The sequence below is a fragment of the Rutilus rutilus genome, assembly GCF_951802725.1.
Source record: "Rutilus rutilus genome assembly, chromosome: 6".
In the NCBI taxonomy this organism is placed as follows: Eukaryota; Metazoa; Chordata; class Actinopteri; order Cypriniformes; family Leuciscidae; genus Rutilus; species Rutilus rutilus.
This window is the reverse complement of record NC_140214.1, coordinates 14,946,324-14,973,520: the sequence shown is the minus strand read 5'-3', so window position 1 is coordinate 14,973,520 and position 27,197 is coordinate 14,946,324. Positions and strand designations below refer to the sequence as shown.

General features: G+C 35.6%; 1 long non-coding RNA gene across 1 annotated transcript; it reads left to right on the top strand.

Annotated features, from left to right (window-relative positions):
* The first annotated feature begins 22,833 nt into the window (after positions 1-22,833).
* On the top strand, positions 22,834-25,518 carry LOC311291238. Its single transcript, XR_014627527.1, has 3 exons — positions 22,834-23,456; positions 24,332-24,433; positions 25,064-25,518. It is a non-coding gene; the product is annotated as an uncharacterized lncRNA (long non-coding RNA).
* The last annotated feature ends 1,679 nt before the right edge of the window (positions 25,519-27,197 follow it).

Sequence of the window (27,197 nt, the reverse complement as noted above, 5' to 3'; positions counted from 1 at the left end):
AAGCAGCTGTGCTCTGAAGCTTTGACTTCAAAGAAATGTGAAGTAAAAAAAAAAAAAAAAAAAAAAAAAATGTTTATTGAAAACCCTTATGTTGAGTGATTTTCTGTGCAACTTATGGAAATTAATGTGCTGCCAATAATAATGATGAAGATTATGATTTGGCTATTGTGATTGAATCCGCCACTGGTGGACTGTAAAAGAATACAGAGAACTGCTTATCAGAGGCTCTGTTTACATTCCTGATTGGGACACACTGCTTCAAGGGTGTGCAGTAAGTTGGAGCTGTTTGAAAGCTCAATGATCAAACTATAGGCAAAGAGAGTGTTTTAATTATGGTCAGCAGGGCCATTTAGCCCGTAATTGTAAATGGACACTCAGAAAAGAAAGTGATAACGTGAAATTTCTGGTATTAATGTGGTTTGAAAGTAGAACAGTATTTAAATGATGATATTAAAGTTTTCGTCTGAGAAAGAACTAAGAATGTGAACGCAGTGCTAAAGTAAGTGAAAAGAATGTGCAAGTAAAGAAGGTTAAAAGAAGGTTGAAAGATTTAAGTCTTAAGGGAATCCTTTTGAAGGAAAGAGCTAGTGAATTGATGAATACAGGTTGATGTAAAATTACAGATGACTCCAACAAATGAGTTGCAAAATATTTTAAAAGTACCGGTAACTAAAAGGATGATAGTGAATGAAACGCTTTGATAAGGTTTTAGATGATATAGAGGGACTAATCTCACGGATGATTTAAAAATGACAACTTGTAAAATGTATCACAAGCAGAGAGGGCAGCCTCAAAAGTTAGTGTGAATCCTAAAAGAAGATTGATAAACTCCAAGAGAAAACACTGAAGTCAGGTATTAAATTAAGGTAATTGAGAACTTGACAACTAAAATTGAGATGAAATGTGATCAAATAAGTAGAAGCAGTATTACTGGATTAATAGTTGCTAAATGTGAAATGTGTAGAAAGGCATCTGATTAAACAAACAATTTGTTAATGTTTTGAACGTGGAGGAATAGTTGACCATGAAAGAACTAAGAGCTGATGGTTTGCTTTCAAAAGATAAGCTTGTGATTGGCTGAAACAGCTTGCTTATCGGAATCTGGTGTGTGCTGTGGCTGAGACGGCCAGTGCGACAGAGACACGATCTGAGTGGAAATTTGTAATGTCTAAATTCCATGATGTGGGCAAAAGACAAATATAAAAATTATGTTTATTTGAAAACGCATGTAAATTCTGGCAAAGATGCCTTACGCTGGGATAGAGTTAAAAGATGGTAGATAAAGTTTGATTTTAGAAGTTTATGAGAGTGCACTGTACCAGTCCTGAATGCCTCAGAGTCTCTCTCATTCAAAGTCAGCTAAAGGCTGTTATCTGAGCCTGTGTCATAAGTGATAATAAGCTATTTATAGTAAAGCACAGTGTTTCAGTTGAGAAAACTGAATGACTTTAAAGAAGTTTTTAAAAATAATAATGACCTTAAATGATAGAAGGTTACGTTTTGACTAGTTTATTTTAGGCCCAGTAACTTCTTTGTCTGATCTTAGCTTCCACCATGATACAGGGCCGATGGATCCGGCTACAGATGTAGATGTACACTAAATGGACGGTTGATCTAAATTCACCGACTATAATCTCAGCAGTGCTAGGTTGCTGATTTTAAGGTGTTTAACAGATTTAAGTGATTAAATACTGCTGTTATTAACCTGTCTCCCTGTGTTAACACTATTAGGCAGTCCAGAGGGCTCTGGTGACTCTTGAATGTGACTTTCCTGAGCTCCAGAAACAGCTGAGTTCTGTTGAAGAAAACTGATTGCGTGATGATGAAAAAAAGAAAATGAAAATAACCGCGATGACCAGTATGCATGAGGTGTATATCCGATGACGGGTAAGATTCTCCAAAGGCTTTAAAAGGATGGGCGCCCAAAGCAGGATTGCATCGCTGCTGGGCGCTTTGCCAAATAGAGAAGGCAGGTGTTTTATATGTGAGAAAGGTATGAGAGTTGAACGCTGAAAGACTGCACTAGCCACCAGCATCAGCAGGTCACTGAGAGGGGAGATGTTGTGCCGACGAGTCATGGCAGTCTGACCCGTAAAAAGTGTGAGTTCCTCTATACCACTCACCAGAAAACCGCGTTTCCATCACTGCAACGATGCCAGGGGACACACCCTGATGGAGATTAAAGATAAAGAGCTAACGGGAATGGGCTTTCAAGAGCCAGCTGAGACCATGAGGTGATTGTCATTATTTGTTGTGGAGACAGTAACAAAACTTAATTTATGTCAGGAACATGATGCTGGTTGCCTTATGGGCAAGGGAAAATTATAGAAGTGTTGATATTGAAATAATATGCCTGTAAGATGGTTTTAACTCCTGAAGGTCATTAGACATGTTGGTGGTTAAAGATGAAGACAGCTTTTGTAGATTCAAGGAAAAGTCTGGATAAAAGTTAATGGTCAAAGGTTATTGTAATGAATTTATTATTATGTTTTGTCTAAATTACAGTCTTAGGAGGCTGTTGAAAAGATTATTTGTGAATAGTGAGAGAGACTGAACGTGGAGGAAGGGTACTCTGTCTGTCTTTCTGTTATCGGCCTGCTAAAGCAAGCTGAAGCAAAATAATGATAATGAACCAAAACAACCCAGCTGACTTTTCTAAGAGAAAATGAATAATGAACAAACGTGCTTTGAAACTGTAAAGAGACCATGTAAAATTAGATAAAAGCTACAGGAAAATGAGAAGTTTAAAATCTTACTTAAAATTTAAATATGTTTAGAGAAAACACCAAATATATGAATATGAGAATATGAGCGGTTCATAGTCAGGTATGCATGTACAGGTATGTGTGTGTTTGATGGTGACAGCATTGTATGTTTTGTGAGAGTTAATTGATGTTTGGTATGTGTTAGTTTAGAGCAGCTATTCCATCTGAATAGTGTGTATATGGTGTCATTAACCTCTGGAATGAGTGTTCTATCATTACAGATGGGTTAAGGCAAATTACAAAATTTAAAGAAAATCTGATGAAAAGATAATACAGAACACGGGGCAAGTTTTAAGTTGATTAGCCATCAAGCTCTGTCTGGCAGTAATTAATTTTGTCATTTGTGGTGTTGATTTGAATTACTTTCTGGATCAGTTTAAGTATTTATGTAAATTGGAATCGTTGTAGATCGTCGTCCATCGTGGGTTGATATAAACGAAAATGTTATAGATTTGATGGCAACAACAAAGTGACACATTGGCTAAGTCAATATCAAATTTTCCAGATAGCTCCTAACATTTATGATTATTGTGAACAAAGGAGGAGAATGTTGTTTGACTGATACTGACCAAGTCTGTACACCACGACCTGACCTGATACAAACAATTGATGACTTTGACATTGGAAAATGTTTGTTGATGACTGACTTAAGAGACCAAAAAACAGGCCTGAAAAGCAGTGAGACTCAGGGCCAGTGCCCTTCAAATAATTAGATAAGAAGAACTGATTGTGGCTTACGTAATGTTTTGTTTCAGAGGCAGAGAAAGATGTCTGGGGGGAAATTTGGCTGAAGGACAACATTTGGGTTAGTTGAAAACTTTGTTTACCCAAACACTGTTGTGCATCATGCATCAAAAGGGGGATGGTAACAATTGCCATACCAAGGGGTTCAAATTTGATGAATGCAATCGCACAGGTGGGACGATAAATGCTGGGAGGACACAGGGTTTAACTGGGTAAAAGCCCTGCAAGAAGTCGTTCTTCTCCCTAACAAAATTGCTGTCTGTAAGTGTGCTAAAAACAAGGACCGTTTCAACAGGGAACGCCAGGGCAGATGCGGCAGCGAAGGCCGCGGCAGCACAGCAGACAAAAGAAACTACGTACTTTACTATCTGACAATAACCTCGACATTTGTTTTTCTTTACAGAGCATGCAGACTTTTGATACAGGGCAGAATGTGCCCATAATGGCTATGGATGAATTTGGCTAACTATTCTGGCCTGGGTTATTAGTGTGGCAGAAAGTAACAGTGCCACACCTTGTGCAGCACATAACTTAAAATTTTCCCTTTGCAGAATGTCAGGATGGATTGTGTCGAACAGAACTGATTCTGTTCCAAATGTATAAATAATTTGTTTTGTTTTGTTGACATGAGCAAAGTTGATTCCACAGGTCACACCAAAAGGGACGACCGGCTAGACAAGCGGTCAATAACAAAATAGCTAGGGTCTGCATTCACAGGTGACAGCGGGCAGGAAATGGTTCATTCCAGTGGAGGTGTGGTCGGGATCTAAGGAAAGATCTTGTGAAGACGGAACGTCCATGGGGCAACGAGATGGTCAACACACCTGGAGGAGGATGTGGATCAACTAATGGTTTAGGTTTAGCAGAATAATTTGTTTTGTGACGGTTGTTGATGATTTTATTTGGTTGAATCAAACTAGGGCTTAGTATTGAGATAAATCTAATGATTGTATGTGTTATTCTGATAATTTTGTTATTCATGGGTGAATATGAGTCTGTTCAATTGGCGAAAATGACAGCCTATCCAAAGGATGAACAAAAATTAGGCAGATGATACAAGTAACAGAAGCTACAGTAACATGTGGTAAATTGGGGGGTGTTTTTCAATTTCTTATTTTCTGACTTTCTAAATTCTTTCTTTCTAAGGACGATGATAATGTGTAAAGAGGGTTAAAAACAGTAGCCATCCGTGTCACGAGGTGGCGTACAAGGACAGAGTTTGAAATGAGGGACTTTTATTTTACTTTTATCTTTTCCTAATGATGTTTTTCTTTCTAAATATAATCTATACTATTTCTTGTTTATATTGAGGTGACTGAGGGTCCGACCTTGTGTTGGGGGTGCGATAACAGTGCTTATCCACCTAGCCCGGCTTTATATAAACCTTTACTTGCTTGCTATAAAATTAAGGGCCTATCCTTACAGAACAGCCTAAGCTTATTTCATTTTTAATCCTTTCTTTTCCTACAAGTTTAAAGAAGAGTGATCAGTCATATGAAAATCAGAGAGTTGCAGTATTAGTATTATTATTTTTATTATTGATTGATCAGTTATCAATAAATGATAAAAAGGGGGAAATGTTATGGCAATTTTTAAGTTTTCATTGATTTACAGTATTGATTTTCATTTACTTTCAGTAAGACATTGAAATGACTCTTTGTTGGACTGTACATGGTCTGCCAACATATGACTAATGTGTGTGTGTGTTTTTTCGTTTAAACACTGGGAAACGGGTGAGACGTCAGGAGGAGGCAGATTGAAAAGGTGCCTATGTCCCCTAGGGTCAGAGGCCGTCCAATTTAGAACTTGTGAGTTTGTAAGAATAAACTCAGCAGGATTAGATCACTAGCAGAGAAACCTTCCCTTGTTTAGATAAGGGCCTGTAAGCAGAAGACCTTGAAAGCAGTATAAAGACTCCTCTGCCCTCCCTTCCTCGTCGCACTTGTTTCACAGACTGTACTTTTGACTTCTGTGTGGCAACTGGGCCTTCTTGCAAGAATAAACTACTTTTTAATGATCATTTGAATTTCAGAGTGTCTCTTACGCAGTGATTGATTGTTTAATGAATATTTTTGCCACAACACTCTATATCAGATCTCACAGGCTCCACCTCTGTCAGTGTAAGAGGATGAGAACATTAGTTAATGAACACTGAAGTATATACATATGAATCCGTAATAGACCACACAACCATACTACTGTGCTGTAGAAGACATAAAAAAAAAAAAAATCAAAGCTCATCTAATCATAAAGATTCTCTTCTTCAATATGGTGGATTTTTATGTAGGCCTATATCTGCTGGTTATTGTAATAAAGCCCTATGAGTTTCACCTACATTATAGTCCTCATTCATTACAGTTGCAAATTAGATTCATTTGATGAAATTATAAAAAATTTAACAAATTTAACTCTTTAAAGAAGACAATGTTAAGTGTATATCGCCCTCTTCTGGTCTGTCATAACTTTCCACACATGCACATCTTCACAAAATAGATTTGAACAATAACCAGATTGGTGTTTCATATTGTTTTAATGGTAGGAGCATTATGAAATCAATTGAAAACAACAGTAAGGGAAGACTAATGCAAATGTAACTATAATATAAAATTAGATAATAAACTGAATGTAAACTTTTAAATAAAAAAGAATACATTTATGGATAAAAAGGTTTCTAAACATGAAGTCGTAGGCTAGGCGATTTATTCTAATATAAATATAAATTGCATAATGATGTAATTTATGCCGTTACACTGTGAGGGTTTTTGTATGAGTGTTGAGTGTGTTTGAGTCACAGTGGGCCTCAGAGCACAGTAATACACAGCAGAGTCAGACACACACACATCCTGGATTGTCAGAGGAACTGAAGTTTTGCTGAGATTTGCTTGAAATCTCTCCTTGAATTCATCCTCATTTTGTCCGCTTTTAGAGAATTTATTTAGCATGAACTTGGGGATTTCATTTACTTTCTGCTGGTACCAGAAGAGAGTCGGGTTTGTGTTAGCAGTCTGATATGTACAGTTGATTGTTACATCATCACCTTCAACAGCATATTCAATCTGTTTATGCTGATCAACTTTGTCTTGAGAATTACATCCTGAAATAGAATTGAAACAATATGAATAAAAATTTCACCCATTGGCTGCAAGGAATGTGCACATAGACGCATAAGGAAAATTCATTTTAAATGTAAGCAAGAAAACAATCATTGTTTGATAGTGCTACTCACCCCAGATATATAAAAATATGATCACAATGGCACTTCTCCAGAGTGCCATCATACACAATTGAAATGACCAACTATTGCCTAAAAGCAAAGATGTTGTGATCCTCTTCCTCTTTCTGCATCTGTTAAAGCAGCAATACATTCAAGTCATTTGATCTGACTGATAGGAGGAGCCTGTGCTACAGTATTAGCCAATAACGACTGTAGATTATGTAATATGTAGTACTATCAATTCATTTTTTTATAGGTTATGTATAGTAATGAATGTCAGGATGTATGTATCCATGTATTTGATTAGCTTATATCACTTTTTATTCACTGAAAATGACAGTACAGTGTCTTATTACACTGCGCTTCAGAACGCTTGATTCTGATTGGTTAGTTGTGGCATTCAGCATCAGTCTAATATTTCCTTATATGTACTATCATCCAGCAACACTGTATATCAGTCCGCTTATCTGAGTCACTGAAACCGGCGCTTCATAAGTTCAAATTAATTTAACAGTTGTTACATGCCGAGAAATGCAGCCATTAAAAATAAATTCCTCATCCAGATTAACATAGATTATAACAGTCTAATATTCCAGTGCACAAATGTTTGCAGACGTTGCACACATACAGTGGGATCTTAAATGAATATTTCCCACCAACACCTCAGATTATGCCACACTGTGGCCAACTTCTGAAATTACATTGTTTTTGTAGATTTAAAAAACAGTGATGGCAGCTCCTGTTTGACTTTTTTTAACTGTAGTAAAAAATATGTATATATTAATTTAATTTGTTTTTTTTTTTGTTTTTTAAATGGTCACATATAAATGTAGAAAACACATGTGGTTTTGCTGCATAGAAGTTTGAATTATATTCTAGCAAGCAAGACTATTTTCTGTTAGTTTTTCAGTGTGAGACATTTAATGGTCAAGAATAACCAATTTGTTGCATATTGTTTATGCAAACCAAATGATAACTAAAAGTTTTGTCAAAGTAATCTCCTTAGTCATAATGATTGAAATGTAGTAGTAATTAAAGAAGTAGAAATTAAGATGTGCACTGAAAGGAAACTCATGAAACGTGATATCCTGAACATTTTGTTGTTTCTATGAAGTTTTATAACAGGTCTAATTCAGCCTCACACAGGTGTTACCACATATTTTATTAGATTGGGGTTTTGATTGTGGTTTTCACTAGATTCGTTCAAAGTGAAAAGAGCTTCAGGTTTTTGTACGACAGGTTTCATGTTTTGTATCACTGGGCTCCAACTCTCAGAGCACAATAATAGAGAGCTGAATCTGACAGACGTACAGCAGTAATAGTGAGTTCAGTGGATGTTCGTGATGTAGTCGACTGAAACCGATCATCAGAGGTGTGTTTATCATCACTCCGGGATCGTGCACCTTTGAGTAATAAATACTGCGGTTCTTTGTTTGGATACTGTCTGTACCAGTAAAGCAGAACATATTCACTACTTGCACTATATGAGCAGCTCAGCTTGACAGTTTCTGTTTCTTTAGAGTTTTTTTCTGTCCCTTTATCTGGCTCAATGTTGTCTCCAGTCACCAAACCTGTCAACAATTAAAAACAATATTTTTGATTTGTGAAAGTAAACTTGACAAAATACTTTTGCAAACACATTTCAGATTATGTTTTACAGGAATACAAATTACTAAAGTAAAATAAATTTTGCCTTTAGGGTTTGAGAATTAAAATATTTATGTACAGAATTTCATTAATTATTTAATAATTAATGTACCTGTTCCCACAATGAGAATAAGTATGAGGCATCTGTCCATGTTGAATCAGATCAGCTCAGTTCTCTGTTGAGGCTCTCAGTTCTCTGAGCTGTAAGTCACTGAAGATCACACAGAAACACACACAGGAACTTCCTCCTCACTGAACTTCCTGCTGCTGTTTATGATTGTCATTTAACTATAACTATACAATTTGTATTTTATTTATTAGACATTTTTTTGTATAGAAAGATGTTTGAAGATTTACAACACATGTAACATGAGAAGCAAGTTATTTAATCTGTCTTGATGGAGTTCAGCTCTCTCAGTGTGTGTGTAACATGAAAGTGGTGATGATGATGCAGAGTGTATTTGAATTTCTACAAAAAGTATTCAAAGGATCTCCTCAATAAGTGCCACAATAAAGTCCATCTATTGGCCAGTGAAATACACTGTATTCTGTACACTGACCTTTATACCAAAGTTCTTAATTTATTAAGGCAACATGGCTTAAATATTTAATGGCTGTTTTTTACTGTCTAATTTTCTCATATCATAAACATGAATATATTAACTAATGAAAATATGAAGAATTTGTCATTTTTATAGGGTTATGTTTTCTTTTATAGCTAAGAATCAGTTCAATATAATTTGTACAATATAAATGTATAAAATAATACTATGAATGACTGTATCTCTGAATGTGTGAACACTGCCATCCTGTGGCAGACATGTACTGTACCTGCACTATATATTGCACAATGAGACTCATGAGATGTTTTATTGTTTGTTTGACAGTTTTTCTGAATTACATAAAGGGCAAGTAAATAGCGATTTAATGTATCTCTAACTGAATGTAATGTAAATCTTTCACATCGCCACACAAATTTACATCTTACAATTAAAACAAAAGAAAAGAAATCTGTGTCTACCTTTTGTTTTGGTACCTGTGATTTATTAATTGTTTCTATTACTTTTATGACATCATACTGTAATTGTCAGTTACAGTTTCTTTCTATCTATCTTCATCTCTGTCTCTGTGTTTTTTCTCTTGTCTCTCATTGTAACAGGTTTTTGTACAGTGCTCTTGTGTTTCCTGTGACTGTGGGCCTCAGAGCACAGTAATACACAGCAGAGTCTGATACTGTAGCAGAGGAGATCTCCAGATCCACATGGTTTTGTTCCCTTTTTTCGACTTTAACAGAGAATCTTGGATCTACTTTAGACACCTTAGCTACTTTTGCCCCACTGTAGATGAGTTCAAGAAATTCAGGTTTTGATCTTCCATACTGACGATACCAGTGGAGATAATCTTCAGCTCCAGAGGCAGAAAAACTACAGGATAATGTAACACTTGAACTCTCCTCAGCAAAAACATCAGTTTTGTTTGGTTTGATGACATTTCCAAATACAGCAGCTGAAACAGAAAAGATACATTTGTACGGTTTTAGTGAGATGTTTTTTTAAGAAAATTTATGTTTCACAAACAAAATCTATCTATCTATCTATCTATCTATCTATCTATCTATCTATCTATCTATCTATCTATCTATATAAATAGCACCTACCAACTGAAGCACAGAACAGAATAACTGAATGAAGATCCATTGTTCAAGTGTTCACTGTGAGAAGAGTCAGACTGAATAGTTTCGTCCTCAGTCTCTTTCAGACACGATGAGATCATGTCAGATCTCTGAACTCTGAGTCCCTCCTCTCTGAGCAACATCATGTCTATATTTCACACATGGGGAACACACTCATCAGTGTTTTCTCTTGTTTTCTCTGTGCTATTAATGTATTTTACGTGTGATTTTGAAAATATGTTTTATAGCAAATATGTTTATGTCCTGCAAATTAAAATTCTTTGAAATTTCCTTTCAGTTTCCACTGAATTTACAAAGAATGCAACATTTGAAAGGTTAAAAAAATATATACATTTTCACTCTGGGTATGTAATTTTCCAACCCCAACATATTAGGTATATAGTGCTTATTTTCTATTAAACTAGATGTACCGCATGGCGGTACAAAATATGACCGCCGCTCAGGCCTGCACTGGCTTTCCACAAAAATAAATGATGTGGAGCAATTTGGCTGTATTGCGTGTTTATGTATATAAGTTGTATATTTTAAAAGACTGTCTGGAGTATTCCTGTGGATCATGGATTATTTAGAGTTTTGTAATTATTTGCTATTACTATTAAGTTTTATATCAAAAGTCATTAGTTTAGACACTTAACATCCGTAATGTGAAAATGTCACATTCATAACAGTGGTTTTCCCTACATAATGTATTATAAAAATGAGTTTAAAAAACACACTTATTGTGTTCAAGCAAGTCTTTTTCATGCACATTGGTAACTACAAACAGCTTTTTAAACAAAAACAAAACAAAATTAAACTCATTCCCACTGTAGTAGAACACTTAAGTAAATGTCCCATTGAAATTAATGGGATTTTATGGATTTAGGTGAAGAAAGTGTACACCTAATACATTTTGGTCTGTACCATGAAGAGAAAACTGATTCAACTATATAAACTATATATTTTCTGAAAGCGTAGACTCTCAGGATGTGATCTAACATGGCATGAAACATGTCCCACCCACCTCATTAGTATACTGCCCAAGCATAACACATTGGGTATTGGTAAATCGGGTATATGGCTGATACCTAAAAAAAGTAGTAGTATGTGCATGTCTGTATGTGTGTGTGTTTGTGTTTGTGTATGTGTGTGTGTGTGTGTGTGTGTGTGTGTGTGTGTGTGTGTGTGTGTGTGTCTGTGCGTGTATGTATGCGTGCGTACATGTGTGTGCGCGTGTGTGTCTGTGCGTGTGGATGTCAGCGTGTGTGCATGCTTGCGTTTGTTTGTATTCCTGCATGTCTGTGTGTGACAGTATCATCCTAAACCAGCAACCCTTCGCTCAACAGCACCATCTACAGGCCGATGAGTGTACAGTCACTAAATGTGCACATAAATGAATTTATTTTATACCCCCCCATGGATGAAATTCTACGAAACTTAGCATACCCCCAGAGGATGTCAAGTTAATCATACACATGAAATATGGTGCAGTTCTGAACATCTCAACTGAAGATAGGGGCGATTAAAGCAGAATAATATTGCATTTTCATTTTTTATGGGAAGGGGCGCAAATCACTAATGAGTGATTATGGGCTAGGTTGATGTGGGCCCTTAAGAGCAATATACCATAAAAATTTCTTCATCCTCGGTGCCACGGTTCAGGTAGTTATTTAGGAAAAACTGCATTTTTTGGGTTTGGGGGGGCCCAGCGCGGGGGGGGAGTGGCCCCTGGGGACCAAACGAAATTTTTCCGTAAAAGTCTAGTGGGGCTACATGCCCACCAAATTTCATGTTCCCCGGTGTTTCGGTGTCCCTGGTATCGTTGACGAAAAATTCAGTAGATGACAAAAAAAAAAAAAAAAAAAAACTTTGACAATCCCTATATGACCGCTTTCGCTAGCTATGCTGTGCCGTTGCACTGTGAGGGTTTTTGCATGAGTGTTGAGTGTGTTTGACTCACAGTGGGCCTCAGAGCACAGTAATACACAGCAGAGTCAGACACACACACATCCTGGATTGTCAGAGGAACTGAAGTTTTGCTGAGATTTGCTTGAAATCTCTCCTTGAATTCATCCTCATTTTGTCCGGTTATAGAGAATTTATTTAGCATGAACTTGGGGATTTCATTTACTTTCTGCTGGTACCAGAAGAGAGTCGGGTTTGTGTTAGCAGTCTGATATGTACAGTTGATTGTTACATCATCACCTTCAACAGCATATTGAATCTGTGTATGCTGATCAACTTTGTCTTGAGAATTACATCCTGAAATAGAATTGAAACAATATGAATAAAAATTTCGCCCATTGGCTGCAAGGAATGTGCACAAAGACACAAAAGGAAAATTCATTTTAAATGTAAGCTAGAAAAGAATCATTGTTTGATAGTGCTACTCACCCCAGATATATAAAAATATGATCACAATGGCACTTCTCCAGAGTGCCATCATACACAATTGAAATGACCAACTATTGCCTAAAAGCAAAGATGTTGTGATCCTCTTCCTCTTTCTGCATCTGTTAAAGCAGCAATACATTCAAGTCATTTGATCTGACTGCTAGGAGGAGCCTGTGCTACAGTATTAGCCAATGACGACTGTAGATTATGTAATATGTAGTACTATCACTTCATTTTTGTATAGGTTATGTATAGTAATGAATCTCAGGATGTATGTATGTATCCATGTATTTGATTAGCTTATATCACTTTTTATTCACTGAAAATGACAGTATGTATCTTATTACACTGCACTTCAGAACGCTTGATTCTGATTGGTTAGTCGTGGCATTCAGCATCAGTCTAATATTTTCTAATATGTAATATCATCCAGCAACACTGTATATCAGTCCGCTTATCTGAGTAACTGAAACCGGCGCTTAATAAGTTCAAATTCATTTAACAGTTGTTACATGCCGAGAAATGTAAAGCAAATTAAAAGCATTAAAAGCAAATTCCTCATCCAGATTATCATAGATTATAACAGTCTAATAAATATTCCAGTGCACAAATGTTTGCAGACGTTACACACATACAGTGGGATCTTAAATTAATATTTCCCACCAACATCTCAGATTATGCCACACTGTGGCCAACTTCTGAAATTACATTGTTTTTGTAGATTTAAAAAACAGTGATGGCAGCTCCTGTTTGACTTTTAAAGTGTTTCCCTTTTTTAACTTTTGAACCGTACTAAAATATGTATATATTCATTTTTTTTTTTTTTTTTTTTTTTTTTATATATGGTCACATATGAATGTAGAAAACACGTGGTTTTGCGGAGAAGTTTGAATTATATTCGAGCAAGACAATGTTCTGTTAGTTTTCAGTGTGAGACATCTAATGGTCAAGAATAACCAATAATAGTATTGTTTATGTAAACCAAATGTTAACTAAATGTTTTGTCAAAGTAATCTCCTTAGTCATAATGATTGAAATGTAGTAGTAATTAAAGAAGTAGAAATTAAGATGTGCACTGAAAGGAAACTCATGAAACGTGATATCCTGAACATTTTGTTGTTTCTTTGAAGTTTTATAACAGGCCTAATTCAGCCTCACACAGGTGTTACCACATATTTTATTATATTAGATTGGGGTTTTGATTGTGGTTTTCACTAGATTCGTTCAAAGTGAAAAGAGCTTCAGGTTTTTGTACGACAGGTTTCATGTTTTGTATCACTGGGCTCCAACTCTCAGAGCACAATAATAGAGAGCTGAATCTGACAGACGTACAGCAGTAATAGTGAGTTCAGTGGATGTTCGTGATGCAGTCGACTGAAACCGACGGTCAGAGGTGTGTGCATAAGCATTAGCACTATAGGATCGAGCACCTTTGCGTAATAAATACTGCGGTTCTTTGTTTGGATACTGTCTGTACCAGTAAAGCCGAACATATTCACTACTTGCACTATATGAGCAGCTCAGCTTGACAGTTTCTGTTTCTTTAGAGTTTTTTTCTGTCCCTTTATCTGGCTCAATGTTGTCTCCAGTCACCAAACCTGTCAACAATTAAAAACAATATTTTTGATTTGTGAAAGCAAAATTGACAAAACACTTTTGCAAACACATTTCAAATGATGTTTTACAGGAATACAAATTACTAAAGTAAAATAAATTTTGCCTTTATGGGTTTGAGAATTAAAAACAAATTAAATATTTATGTACAGAATTTCATTAATTATTTAATAATTAATGTACCTGTTCCCACAATGAGAATAAGTATGAGGCATCTGTCCATGTTGAATCAGATCAGCTCAGTTCTCTGTTGAGGCTCTCAGTTCTCTGAGCTGTAAGTCACTGAAGATCACACAGAAACACACACAGGAACTTCCTCCTCACTGAACTTCCTGCTGCGGTTTAATTTCATCCATATGTTGTATTCTGTATTCTGTATATTATATTTGTTGGTATTTTTTAATAATTGCACTATTGTAGAATTTTGTGTCTAAAATGATTATACACATGCAATATTGGACAATCTGAAGAGCAGCTCATTTTAAACATCTTGGCTGAGATTTAAAAAATGTAATACATTTTAATTTCTATAGTTATTTTTCTATTATATAACTACAATTCTATTATTATTACACTATAAATGTATACTATATGTTTCTCTATATGAATTTATGTGTACTCTGCCATCCTGTTGTCATGTTTTGTGTTTGTTTGTTCATGTTTAGAGTTTGTTTTTGATCAGTTCTGTTCATGTCTGTTTCTAGATTAGTTTTCTCTGTGTTCAGTTCATGTTTCCCTGTGTGTCTGTATTCCTGTCACCGCTTCATCATTATCTCGTTAGTCATGTCGCTGTGTCTCGTTTCTTTGATCACTTCTCTGTCTATTTAAGCCCCGTGTTTTGTCTTGTTCAGTTGTCTGTCGTCGTTGCGTTTGGATCTATTTTTCTTCATCTCTGACCTTGGATCTACATCAGACACCTGAGCTTAATTTGCATTACTGTAGTTGAGTACAAGAAATTCATGGTTCTGATCTTCCATACAGTACCAGTGGAGATAATCTGAAGTTGAAGAGGAATAAATGCAGGACAATATAAAAGCCTAACCCTCCTTCTCAAAAATTTCTGCATTCCCTGATCGATGATATTTCCAAAGACAGCATCTGAAAAATAAAAAGTATACACAGTAGATTATTGTGAGTTAGTCTGACTGTCTCTGTCAGACATAATTACATCGTGTCAGATCTGTGAATTCACTCCTTTTGAGCCGTCATTCACACTGAGTAACAAAAACAGAATCCAATTACGCTCATGTTCGTGTTTTATGTTATACTGCAATTTAGTCTATAGGCGTATGTAATAAACCTTGTAAGTCCTGCAAAATAATTTCTCCTGCAGTTTGATCAGTCCCAGTTTCTCTGAGTTTCCACTGCATTTGATGAATCAGAATATACATTTGAGATTTTAAAAAAGACAACATTTATTCTGAAAATGTTTGTTGTATTAAATGAAAATGTTAATTTTCCAAATTTCTCTACATCTCTCAAACATGAAATCTATTCATGTTTAAGACATTAAGAAAAGAGTTGAACACCTGTGTTTGCCTGAGAACACACAGCTTCTTGTTTTGTTGCATAAGCATGTGGCATTTTAACAAATTTTGAAGAGCACATGGAAAGAAAGGTAGAGATAAAGCTGTTAGACTGAACCACGTGTGTATAATGAGGGTCTAAATGTAAGTTTTGGGGGAGCCTGATCATTCTGTCCTGTCAATCATCACACCAGCCGTCCAGCTGTTTACCTTTATTTCGGGCGTCAGAAGTGAACTCGTGAATGTTGTTTCCAGATTCTGATGAATAACTAAAAAAATCTTCAAGTGGGACACATGAATTTATTTATACCGTTTTCTTCTTAATGAGACAGGAGAAGTTTGGTTGCATTCAGTGTGTGGTTTTTATAATAAGTTCCTGACAAAGAGTGTGAGATCTCAGCGCCCACATATCAGCAAATGATACTGATCTCCCTCTACTGGCTAGCTGTAGCTACTGCATGATGACAAAATATTTACCATATTTTTGTATGAGCATTGAGTGTGTTTCAGTCACAGTGGGCCTCAGAGCACAGTAATACACAGCAGAGTCAGACACACTCACATCCTGGATCATCAAAGGAAATGATTTTGAAGATGTGTCGATGTGTGCATTAAATCTGTCTTTGAACTCTTTGTCTTCATCTCCAGTTTTACCAGCTCTGTTCAGCATATATTTAGGAACTCCGTTTGCTTTTTGCTGGTACCAAAAGAGTGTCGGCGAGATCTGGGTTTGATATGTACAGTTGATTATTACAGCTCCACTTTCATAAGCAGTTTGAACTCTTATATTCTGCTCAACATTGTCCTGCGATTCTATTCCTGTAAAACCAAATCATGAACAACATCAGGAAAGATATATAATTAACATTCAGAATAACTTGAAAGAGAATTAAAAATAATTAATCACAAAACACTTACCCCAGACATATATGAAAACAATGATAATTTTTTGAATCCAGTGTGTCATCTTTCTGGTCTGATTTTAATTAAGTCTCATCTAAATCTAGATCTTATTCTCACCCCCGATCTATGTGATACAATGACTGTAAATACTGTAATGAGCAAGAGCACTTGATCTACACTAGTGTCTGCTTGAGGAGCTTTATTTGACTCCTCCCTCTCATTTGGCTCATAGTTTATTTCTTCCTTTCTTGTGGTGGACAAAGAAATACTTTTCTGCTCATGAAATCAAAATTCATTTTCTGCCTGCATTTTTAACATTTTCCACATTAAAATAATAATAATTTAATGGAAAAGACTAATTATTAATCATTAATTATTAATTGATAATTAAAATTCTAAAGTTAATTAAGGTGCTTTGAGACTGTGCATTAAAGGAACTACAAAATGATGTCTGAACTTATTGTTAGTGTTTCTCTGATGTTTTATAACAGCCCTCAACACAGGTTTTACCATGTTTTTATTGCATGTTGTGTACATTAATGCTGAATATTGTGGTTGTGATTGTGGTTTTCACTAGATTCGTTCAAAGTGAAAATAGTGTCAGGTTTTTATACGACATGTTTCATGTTTTGTATCACTGGGCTCCAACTCTCAGAGCACAATAATAGAGAGCTGAATCTGACAGACGTACATCAGTAATAGTGAGTTCAGTGGATGTTTGTGATGTAGTCGACTGAAACCGAGAGTCAGAGGTGTGTTCACCATTCTCCAACCGTGCATTTTTGTATAATAAATATTGCAGTTCTTTGTTTGGATACTGTCTGTACCAGTAAAGATAAACATAATCACTACTTGTATTATATGAGCAGCTCAGCTTGACAGTTTCTGTTTCTTTAGAGTTTTTTTCTGTCTTCTGTAGAGTTTAGTTTGAACTAGTTAATGAACATTATGAACACTGAAGTATATACATATGAATCCATAATATACCACAACCATACTACTGTGCTGTAGAAGACATAAAAAAAAAGCAAAGCTCATCTAATCATAAAGATTCTCTTCTTCAATAAGGTGGATTTTTATGTAGGCCTATATCTGCTGGTTATTGTAATAAAGCCCTATGAGTTTCACCTACATTATAGTCCTCATTCATTACAGTTGCAAATTAGATTCATTTGATGAAATTATAAAAAATGTAACAAATTTAACTCTTCAAAGAAGACAATGTTAAGTGTATATCGCCCTCTTCTGGTCTGTCATAACTTTCCACACATGCACATCTTCACAAAATAGATTTTAACAATAACCAGATTCATGGTGTTTCATATTGTTTTAATGGTAGGAGCAATATGAAATCAACTGAAACCAACAGTAATGGAAGACTAATGCAAATGTAAATATAACTAATGTAAAATTAGATAATAAACTGAATGTAAACTTTTAAATAAAAAATAATATATTTATGGATAAAAAGGTTTCTAAACATGAAATCGTATAGGCTAGGTGGTTTATTCTAATATAAATTGAAATTGCATAATGATGTCATTTATGCTGTTACACTGTGAGGGTTTTTGTATGAGTGTTGAGTGTGTTTGAGTCACAGTGGGCCTCAGAGCACAGTAATACACAGCAGAGTCAGACACACACACATCCTGGATTGTCAGAGGAACTGAAGTTTTGCTGAGATTTGCTTGAAATCTCTCCTTGAATTCATCCTCATTTTGTCCGGTTTTAGAGAATTTATTTAGCATGAACTTGGGGATTTCATTTACTTTCTGCTGGTACCAGAAGAGAGTCGGGTTTGTGTTAGCAGTCTGATATGTACAGTTGATTGTTACATCATCACCTTCAACAGCATATTCAATCTGTTTATGCTGATCAACTTTGTCTTGAGAATTACATCCTGAAATAGAATTGAAACAATATGAATAAAATGTTCGCCCATTGGCTGCAAGGAATGTGCACATAGACACAAAAGGAAAATTCATTTTAAATGTCAGCTAGAAAAGAATCATTGTTTGATAGTGCTACTCACCCCAGATATATAAAAATATGATCACAATGGCACTTCTCCAGAGTGCCATCATACACAATTGAAATGACCAACTATAGCCTAAAAGCAAAGATGTTGTGATCCTCTTCCTCTTTCTGCATCTGTTAAAGCAGCAATACATTCAAGTCATTTGATCTGACTGCTAGGAGGAGCCTGTGCTACAGTATTAGCCAATGACGACTGTAGATTATGTAATATGTAGTACTATCACTTCATTTTTGTATAGGTTATGTATAGTAATGAATCTCAGGATGTATGTATGTATCCATGTATTTGATTAGCTTATATCATCTTTCATTCACTGAAAATACAGTACAGTATCTTATTACACTGCGCTTCAGAACGCTTGATTCTGATTAGTTAGTCGTGGCATTCAGCATCAGTCTAATATTTCATTATATGTATTATCATCCAGCAACACTGTATATCAGTCCGCTTATCTGAATAACTGAAACCAGCGCTTCATAAGTTCAAATTCATTTAACAGTTGTTACATGCCGAGAACTGCAACCATTAAAAAATAATTCCTCATCCAGATTAACATAGATTATAAGTCTAATAAATATTCCAGTGCACAAATGTTTGCAGACGTTACACACATACAGTGGGATCTTAAATTAATATTTCCCACCAACATCACAGATTATTCCACACTGTGGCCAACTTCTGAAATTACATTGTTTTTGTAGAAGTGATGGCAGCTCCTGTTTGACTTGTAAAGTTTTTACCTTTTTTAACTTTTGAACTGTAGTAAAAATATGTATATATTAATTTAATTTGAATTTTGAATTTTTTAAATATGGTCACATATGAATGTAGAAAACACATGTGGTTTTGCTGCGGAGAAGTTTGAATTATATTCAAGCAAGACAATGTTCTGTTAGTTTTTCAGTGTGAGACATCTAATGGTCAAGAATAACCAATAATAGTATTGTTTATGTAAACCAAATGTTAACTAAAAGTTTTGTCAAAGTAATCTCCTTAGTCATAATGATTGAAATGTAGTAGTAATTAAAGAAGTAGAAATTAAGATGTGCACTGAAAGGAACCTCATGAAACGTGATATCATGAACATTTAGTTGTTTCTTTGAAGTTTTATAACAGGCCTAATTCAGCCTCACACAGGTGTTACCACATATTTTATTACATTAGATTGGGGTTTTGATTGTGGTTTTCACTAGATTCGTTCAAAGTGAAAAGAGCTTCAGGTTTTTGTACGACAGGTTTCATGTTTTGTATCACTGGGCTCCAACTCTCAGAGCACAATAATAGAGAGCTGAATCTGACAGACGTACATCAGTAATAGTGAGTTCAGTGGATGTTTGTGATGTAGTCGACTGAAACCGACGGTCAGAGGTGTGTGCATAAGCATTAGCACTCAAGGATCGTGCACCTTTGCGTAATAAATACTGCGGTTCTTTGTTTGGATACTGTCTGTACCAGTAAAGCAGAACATATTCACTACTTGCACTATATGAGCAGCTCAGCTCGACAGTTTCTGTTTCTTTAGAGTTTTTTTCTGTCCCTTTATCTGGCTCAATGTTGTCTCCAGTCACCAAACCTGTCAACAATAAAAAAAGAAATAAAAAGAAATTGACCAAATACTTTTGCAAACACATTTCAAATCATGTTTTACAGGAATACAAATTACTGAAGTAAAATAAATTTTGCCTTTAGGGTTTGAGAATTAAAAACAAAGTACAGAATTTCATTAATTATTTAATAAATAATGTACCTGTTCCCACAATGAGAATAAGTATGAGGCATCTGTCCATGTTGAATCAGATCAGCTCAGTTCTCTGTTGAGGCTCTCAGTTCTCTGAGCTGTAAGTCACTGAAGATCACACAGAAACACACACAGGAACTTCCTCCTCACTGAACTTCCTGCTCTTCATATAATGTCACAAAGACAGAATAGCATGTTTCATGTCATCACTTTAATAAAAATCAATTATAATAAAGGTCAAGACTTAAACACAAGATTTGCATTTACTTTTTCAGCTAAATTTATCTTTGAGTGAAAATCCAGGGATCCGGATGTGTAATGTACTGTAGATGCAATACTATGTATCAGGTTTTTGTACAGTGTTGTAGTGTTTCCTGTGACTGTGGGCTCCAGAGCACAGTAATACACAGCAGAGTCTGACACTTCAGCAGAGGAGATCTCCAGATCCACACGTTTGATCTCTTTTGTAGCTTTTGAATACAGACGAAGATCAGGCTCAGATTTGCTTGAATATTCAGTGACAAGAAGTAAAATCTCTGGTTTTGTTCTGAGATTCTGGCGATACCACTGGAGAGAGTTAACAGTGACACCAGTGGTACTGTAGTTACAGGAGAGAGTCACATTTCTTCCCTCAACAACATGTTTTTCTAAAGTAAATGGTTGTATTGTATCAGCCAAAGAAGTTTCTGTGGAAAAAAAAGGGTGTCAATTAATTAAGCAATACAATCATTAAACTTTCAGAATTCATACATTCATAGAAATGTTTTTTTGTTTTTATTTTGACTGACATAATGCTGAAAGGATTTCTTACCAATGCAAAGTTGGATTATTATCCAAGTAAAATGAAACATGTTGTCCTCAGAGAGATTATCAATGATGCCAAAATAGTAATTCACACTGTCAACATCAGTGAATCAGCTCCACCCACTGCTGGAGTGTTTTATAACTGAGCAAGACATCTTTGTGGAAAAGGGAAATATGACCTATGAATGTTATAACAAAAATTCATAGTTCATTATAACAAAAATATTCATTGTACATTTTTGCATTATGAGCAGCACTGTATAGCCATATAAAGTGGTATGTAATTGTGAATATATTTACTGATGTCACATTGATGCATTCAAAGAAGAGTTTTTGTTAATTATTTGTTTGTTTTTTTTATGTAAAGAAAATCCACATAGCTGGAATATGCATATTGAGGGAAACATCATGTTAAAAACATCCTGACAAGAACTAAGAGCTCTGATTCATGCAGTTTATGTGTTTCAGTCACTGTGGGCTTCAGAGCAGTACACAGCAGAGTCACACACACACACACACACACACACACACACATCCTGGACTGTCAGAGAAACTGAGCTTGAGGATTTGGTGAGATCTGCACCACATATTTGATTATATTTGGGGCTGGATAGATTGGGGTTGTGATTGTGGTTTTCACTAGAGCAGTTCAAAGTTAAAATAGCGTCAGGTTTTTGTACGACATGTTTCATGTTTTGTATCACTGGGCTCCAACTCTCAGAGCACAATAATAGAGAGCTGAATCTGACAGACGTACAGCAGTAATAGTGAGTTCAGTGGATGTTTGTGTAGTCGACTGAAACCGATCATCAGAGGTGCGTGCAGCACTCAGGGATCGAGCACCTCTATACGATAAAAACAAAGGTTCTGCATGTGGATACTGTCTGTACCAGTAAAGCTGAACATTATCGCTGGTTGTACTATATGAGCAGCTCAGCTTGACAGTTTCCCTTTCTTTTGAGATAACATTTTCCTCTTTATCTGGCTCAATATTGTCCCCAGACACCAAACCTGTGAACAATAAGCAGAATGGAAAGAAGGTTATAGCAAGGCTGACCAAAAACATTGCAAACACAAGACACTATGCAAAAAATAAAATGACTAAAAGAAGTTTGTTGGAACATTTGCATTTGTTAGATTTTTCAAACCTCCACTGTTTCATCATCATTTGCTAAATAATTAATGTACCTGTTCCCATAATTACTATGAGCAGAAAACACCTGTCCATGTTGAATAAGATCAGCTGTTCTTTGTTGAGCCTTTCGATGTTCTGCTGCACTGCTTATGAGACACTGAAGGACGTAAAGACACCCATGAACTTCCTGCTCACTGGCACACGCTCTCTGTCTGTCTGTCTGTCTGTCTGTCTAATTTGTGTGTCAGAATCTATTAAATCCCTTGGAAAAAGTACGGTGCATGAAAAGTAAAGGACAGTACTGTATGTTGTATGGATGTAATATTGTCAATTTAAGGCTGTTTGACTCGCTGTATCAGTGATATTCTTGCTCTCTCTCACTGGATAAAGTGTTTTTGTCAACCCTGTATCACATGAAATACGTTCTGAGGAAACTATTTTGCAAATCGCAATTACGTTACATGCCAACATATAAGCAGTGCTATTACGTTGGTCCTTAACCTAATATAAGCAGTGCTATTACATTGGTCCTTAAGCAGTGCTATTACGTTGGTCCTTAACCTAATATAGCCAATCTATTGCAGTGCTATTACGTTTGTCCTGAACATAATACATCCAAAGCAGGTTTCTTTTCACACGTAATAGCTCATTTTGTTTTAATTATTTACTCCCTTTTTTCTCATTGGGCTACAAAATATTATCTATGCCAGGGCGAGTCAAATGGCGGCACCCAGATAATTTTTATCTGGCCCTCCAACTGGTTTTTGATGTTTAAAACCCCTCGCAATCTGATATCAAAGTCCCCGCAAAGGTTTAGCGCGTTCAGCGGTGAGTTTAACAACGCACGTGATCATTCTTCGGTGAGTTTAACAACGCACGGCAGTTCGTGATATGGTCACGTAATTTAATCTATTGATTCGTGCCACGGACACGTTTATTTCGTTATTTTCGTAATACCAGCACGTTTTTTAAACTATTGTATTTTCAATGGGAAGCGTCTTTCGTGATAACAGCACGATTCTTTCTGCCTGTCGGCTGCAGCAGAGAAGCTGTTTAATCAACATTTTTTTCCACGAGATCTTATGTATTTTTATGTATTTTTTTAATGTTATTATTTCGGTCTTATTGCCAGGGAAGCTGGATTGCTTTGCTGTTTATTGATATTTTTAAAATTATATTTTAACAGTAGGAAATCGCGCTGAAGAAGTCTCGTTCCGAACACATCGCGATATTTGACATCAGTTCACGTGTGTCAGATGTTGGTAAGTAAATACCTAAATACGCTGTCCTAATAATGTGTGATATCATGTCTTTTCTGTTTGTCGATATTAATCTGCCATTATATCTGCCATCTCCACGGAGACTTTGCGTTTCATTGCTTTCTAATTCAAAACAGGGTGATTAACACTGCCTGTCACGTGACGTGCTATAGGCTTAGACATTCATATCAGATTAAAAATAGTACAATTAGTTCCAAAGTTGTATTTGTAGTAGAAGCACAGTAAAAACAACACTTACCATGCTTTTACCACAGTAACATTAGTTTTACTGTGATAAGTGTAGTAAAAAGACAGTAATCACAAAACTTGCCATGCTTTTACCACACTATTTGTAGTTTTAATGTGGTACTTATTGTAAATGCACAGTAACCACAACACTTACCATGCTTTTACCACAGTAACCATAGTTTTACTGTGATAGGTGTGGTAAAAGGACAGTAATCACAAAACTTACCATGCTTTTACCACACTATTTGTAGTTTTAATGTGGTACTTATTGTAAATGCACAGTAACCACAACACTTACCATGCTTTTACCACAGTAACCATAGTTTTACTGTGATAGGTGTGGTAAAAGGACAGTAACCACAAAACTTACCATGCTTTAAACCTCAGTAACCTTAGTTTTACTGTGATTGGTTTAGTAAGGACAGTAATCACAAAACTTACCATGCTTTTACCTCAGTATTGATAGTTTTAAAGTGATATTTGATGTAAATGCATATTAACCACAACACTTGCCATGCTTTTAACGCTTTATAATGTAACATCCAAAATTTGTAAGGTAAATCAGTACTTTTCCCTTTAAATAATCCTATATATTATACATAATGATATTTTCTTTTCTCTTTTTTCAGCTGAAAAGACCAAAAGGGCCTTTCGGACTCAGTCATTCCATTATTGTTGGAGGAGAAGTAAACGGAGGAGACGGACAGCTGCAAAGGCAAATATTCACAATGGTATGTGTTGGTTTTAACCCTAAATCAAACATTTTATCAAGCATTTGTTGTTTCTTAAAACTTTTCTCACAAAACCCATAGCCCAATCAGTACAAACATAGTCTGAAAGTCTTAATAATTCACAAGATTTAACAAGTTGTCAAATTCGTACGATACTCGTACATATTTGTATACTCGTACACAATACTGTCGCTTTTACTCCTAGTGCTGTCATTGGCTACTGCCTCAATTCCTGTACATATTTATCGCGATATTTGTAAATCAGTTGCGCCACTTCTTGGAAAGTTGTCGGATGTCACACACACTGTCAGAAAGTTTATATTAATTGCAAATTGGACCCTGTCTGTTTATGTTCCAGTAATACATGATGTCTCTCCACACCTCATAACCTACCTCTGTTTGCAAGAGTGGAAAAGCTTATCTGACTTGTCACATGACATCAGATACTCGATTATTTTGTCATAATCAGAGCAGTTACACTGCTGATAACTGTCCCGTTTGCATGTAAATCTTTTTCATGATTATTGCTTGCTATTAAAGACATACTTTTATTCATAGAAATGCCCACATATCAGTGAACTTATTACATAAAAATGCTTTTAACATTTAATTATGCAACACTCTTTACAGAAAACATATCCTACAGTTATAAACTCACAACGTCATCATCAAGTCCTGTGCTGGGCACATTGGGCAACAACTGTCCTCCAACGTATTCGATCCGTGGCCAGGTTCTTCACATCTTCCCATAGGACACTGACATTCTTCAGGTCTTCGTGAAACATCTGTCTCCATGTCTTCCTTGGTCTTCCCTGTCTCCTGCATCCTCCTGGTGGTGTCCACTTCATCACTGTGTTTGGGTGTTGTTGTTTGGGCATGCGTAGGATGTGTCCAGCGAGGTGCACCCTTTGCTCTGTCACAGTTTCTGAAAGTCTTCATGTGAAGTCCCATTCCTCCTCAGGATCTCTTTGATATATGCAGAACCAATATTGAAAATAGTGATTTATCTTTTTCCATATTGTTAAAGCATTTTGTTTTCTCTTTTCAGCTTCATAAACTGTACTTGATTTCTGCCTAATGCCTTTATCAAAAAACTGTCAGTGTTCATCAGGTGTTTTGCTAAAGGACATATTCATTGCATAGTTACAATAAAAGTGACCAATAATCACAAGGATATAGAATGAAAGTTGAGAATGTAAAATGTTGTGCTTATGTTTTTGCCTATTTGTTCTTTAAAGCGAAGAAACAAATGTATGTTCACATAACAAACTTGAATCTCATCTCTTGTTTTGTAAATATATTCAACTTCATCATAGCAATTTTTTTTACGTTAATGTATGTGTCACTATAATAGATTGCTCCTGTATCTGGATATTTTTAATAAACTGATTTTTATACTGTTGTGCAGTAGTTTTGGCAGTACATTTGTCTTTAAACAGTTTGACATTAAATATTGGAATAAGCTTTCAAAATGGTGTCCATTCATTGTGCTTTTGTTACATTTATTTGAATATTATTGATATACCTTTAATATACTATACATACACTGTAAATGTTAGAAGCACTTTAGTACATGTAATTATCTTTAATTAAAATACTGCAAACCTACCCCTGCTGTAGGCCATTGCTTAGAAAAAAGTTTCTCTTTCAAATGTATTTATGCATCAGTCTAATCAAATAAGCAAATTTGTGTCATTGATCATGTGACCTCGTTTTTGGATGGTAACCACACAAAGGAGTCTTTTGTTTTTAAATATGACTTTTATAATTTAATTAGAAGGAATGCCTGTTTAACAGCCTAAATATAAAATATTTAAGGTATCTATCCCCGCAGCCAGAACCAGAAGAGATCTGTCATCGTTTACCATAAATGGGCATGTAAGTGTGACGCATCTGTTCAGCTGGGTTGTTATTGGCTGTGACTTTATCGCAGAACTCGCTGTGATTGGACAATCGTTTAACCCATATAAAACGGCGCTTCATGTTACAAAGTATGTTTTGGTGTTATTATTACGTTAGTTATACATTAAGCTAACTATAAAGTGTCTCTATGTTGTGAGAAATTACTCCTTTACCGAGATCCTAACCCTAACCCTAAGCATGTCTGAACATTTCAATGAACTACAGCACAATGCTTCCTGCTCCACTGATAGAATGACAGAGATATGTGGGTAATGTAGTTTAAAACGTTTAGTAATAAAACAATAAATGTTAAATAAATAATATATTTAATGGACAACTGGATATCTAAATTTGTTCATTGTGCAAACCTTTATGACATATATGAGGGACAGGCTGAAATTTGATATTTTACTGTGAGCACTTTAAAAATAACCTCTATGCCAGCTTTCCATATATGTCTGAAAACTGTGGCCAACATTATTTATTAAACATAGTATAAGCAGTCGTCCTGCCGATTTTCTCTTTGATACACTAACCGGACTTCGAGTTACAGCCATTTGAAATGTGCATTTGTTTGCTCTTCTGGGGGCCATTGCTGGGCCCTGGGGGTGGAAGGACAGTATAATCTACACAGATCTACACATACTATTACTATTACACAAGGATAATGCACCATTCAGTAAAACAACAAAAAAACAGTGCCAACATTTCCTTTTCACCCCCTCTGATTGCTGCTTATATTCCTGACATCAGTGATATATAGAGTATACTATATAGAGTATACTAGAATGATCAACATGGATCATCTTCAATTAAGCTTTAAGTATTTATAGCAAGATAGCCCACTGCAGCCTCTTGCTAT